The sequence below is a fragment of the Triticum dicoccoides genome, chromosome 7A (genome assembly GCF_002162155.2).
Source record: "Triticum dicoccoides isolate Atlit2015 ecotype Zavitan chromosome 7A, WEW_v2.0, whole genome shotgun sequence".
Taxonomy (NCBI): domain Eukaryota; kingdom Viridiplantae; phylum Streptophyta; class Magnoliopsida; order Poales; family Poaceae; genus Triticum; species Triticum dicoccoides.
Genome location: NC_041392.1, coordinates 162991491 through 162994863, shown reverse-complemented (window position 1 = coordinate 162994863; position 3373 = coordinate 162991491).

Below are 3373 nucleotides of genomic sequence, written 5' to 3'. Positions count from 1 at the left end.
GTAGTAATATCCCCAACAACCACCATTACCCCATAGATGGAAAAAGCATTTGAATTGCGGACACACAAAAGATCACAATTGAAGAATAAGAAGACCAACACGTTTGCAAGAGACAATAAATGAGAATACCTTGTCTTTAATGAATTGAACAGACATATCAATTGCTGATCCTCCAATTGTTGATTCCAATGCCGCCGCCACCGAATCATCATCAAGACGAAAGATGTGCCTGCTAAAAGACACGACCATAATGAAATGGCCCGTGTCATCCGAAGGGTGAATGCATTTCCCACAAGATCTAAAAACCTCCTCCGCAAAAGCCACTCCTTTGGAAAAGGCCAGATCCAAAGTTGATCCACCATGATGACCCATGTGAGATGGGTATAGGGTGATAGATCGGAGAACGCCGGAGATGATGGGTGGAGAAAGAACAAGATTTACTGGTTGGAGAGGGAGATCGCCGGAGAGCCTAGGGCGCCGGTGGGAGGGGAGGTGGGATTCTCATGTTAGGCATCCTCCACCTGGGTATGGCTCCTGCCAGTTGCCGATAACTCCATTACAGAACATCCCCCTCTTTCGTCTTCGTTCATCGGTAACCTTACTTGGAGCTATATTTTTATTCAGCACATGATATGTGTTTTGCTTGGAGCGTCATTTTATTTTATTTTGTTTTGCTTGTTGTTTGGATAAATCCCAAGATCTGACTTTCTTAAATGTTAGAGAGTCTTCACATAGTTACATAATTATTCGACTACTCATTGATCTTCACTTATATCTTTTGGAGTAGTTTGTCATTTGCTCTAGTGCATCACTTATATCTTTTTAGAGCACGACGGAGGTTTTATTTTGAAGAAATAGATGAACTCTCATGCTTCAATTATATTATTTTGAGAGTCTTAAACAGCATGTTAATTTGCTTGGGTTATAAAACTAGTCCTAATATGATGGGTATCCAAGAGGGATATAATAAAAACTTTCATATAAAGTGCATTGAATACTATGAGAAGTTTGATTCTTTATGATTGTTTTGAGATATGAAGATGGTGATATTAGAGTCATGCTAGTAGAGTAGTTGTGAATTTGAGAGATACTTGTGTTAAACTTTGTGATTCCCGTAGCATGCACCTATGGTGAACCGTTATGTGATGAAGTTGGAGCATGATTTATTTATTGATTGTCTTCCTTATGAGTGGCGGTCGGGGACGAGCGATGGTCTTTTCCTACCAATCTATCCCCTAGGAGCATGCGTGTGGTACTTCATTTTGATAATAATAGATTTTTGCAATAAGTATATGAGTTCTTTATGACTAATGTTGAGTCCATGGATTATACGCACTCTCACCCTTCCACCATTGCTAGCCTCTCTAGTACCGCGCAACTTTCGCCGGTACCTACACCCACCATATACCTTCCTCAAAACAGCCACCATACCTACCTATTATGGCATTTCCATAGCCATTCCGAGATATATTGCCATGCAACTTTCCACCGTTCCATTTATTATGACACGCTCCATCATTGTCATATTGCTTTGCATGATCATGTAGTTGACATCGTATTTGTGGCAAAGCCACCGTTCATAATTTTTCATACATGTCACTCTTAAATCATTGCACATCCCGGTATACCGTCGAAGGAATTCACATAGAGTCATATTTTTGTTCTAAGTATTGAGTTGTAATTCTTGAGTTGTAAGTAAATAAAAGTGTGATGATCTTCATTATTAGAGCATTGTCCCAGTGAGGAAAGGATGATGGAGACTATGATTCCCCCATAAGTCGGGATGAGACTCCGGACAAAAAAGAAAAAAAGTGGCCATAAAAAAATGAGAAAGGCCCAAATAAAAAAATGAGAGAAAAAGAGAGAAGGGGCAATGCTACTATCCCTTTACCACACTTGTGCTTCAAAGTAGCACCATGATCTTCATGATAGAGAGTCTCCTATGTTGTCACTTTCATATACTAGTGGGAATTTTTCATTATAGAACTTGGCTTGTATATTCCAATGATGGGCTTCCTCAAAATGCCCTAGGTCTTCATGAGCAAGCGAGTTGGATGCACACCCACTTAGTTTTTTTAGCTTTCATACACTTATTGAAGGAAATATGCCCTAGAGGCAATAATAAAGTTATTATTTATTTCCTTATATCATGATAAAAGTTTCTTATTCATGCTAGAATTGTATTAACCGGAAACATAATACATGTGTGAATACATAGACAAACAGAGTGTCACTAGTATGCCTCTACTTGACTAGCTCATTAATCAAAGATGGTTATGTTTCCTAACCATGGACAAAGAGTTGTCATTTGATTAACGGGATCACATCATTAGTTGAATGATCTGATTGACATGACCCATTCCATTAGCTTAGCACCCGATCGTTTAGTATGTTGATATTGCTTTCTTCATAACTTATACATGTTCCTATGACTATGAGATTATGCAACTCCCGTTTGCCAGAGGAACACTTTGTGTGCTACCAAACGTCACAAGGTAACTGGGTGATTATAAAGGAGCTCTATAGGTGTCTCCAAAAGTACATGTTGGGTTGGCGTATTTCGAGATTAGGATTTGTCACTCCGATTGTCGGAGAGGTATCTCTGGGCCCTCTCGGTAATGCACATCACTGAAGCCTTGCAAGCATTGCAACTAATGAGTTAGTTGCGGGATGATGTATTACGGAGCGAGTAAAGAGACTTGCCGGTAATGGGATTGAACTAGGTATGGGATACCGACGATCAAATCTCAGGCAAGTAACATACCGATGACAAAGGGAACAACGTATGTTGTTATGCGGTCTGACCGATAAAAGATCTTCGTAGAATATGTAGGAGCCAATATGAGCATCCAGGTTCCGCTATTGGTTATTGACCGGAGACGTGTCTCGGTCATGTCTACATTGTTCTTGAACCCGTAGGGTCCGCACGCTTAAGGTTACGATGACAGTTATATTATGAGTTTATGCATTTTGATGTACCGAAGTTTGTTCAGAGTCCCGGATGTGATCACGGACATGACGAGGAGTCTCGAAATGGTCGAGACATAAATATTGATATATATTGGAAGCCTATGTTTGGATATCGGAAGTGTTCCGGGTGAAATCGGGATTTTACCGGAGTACCGGGAGGTTACCGGGACCCCCCGGGAGGTATATGGGCCTTAGTGGGCCTTAGTGGAAGAGAGGAGAGGTGGCCATAGATGGGCCGTGCGTCCCCCCCCCTTGGTCCGAATAGGACAAGGAGAGGAGGCTGGCCCCCCTTCCTCCTCTCTCTCCTCTTTTCCCCTCTCCGCGAATCCTATTCCAACTAGGAAAGGGGGGAGTCCTACTCCCGGAGGGAGTAGGACTCCTCCTGGCGCGCCTCCTCTTGGCC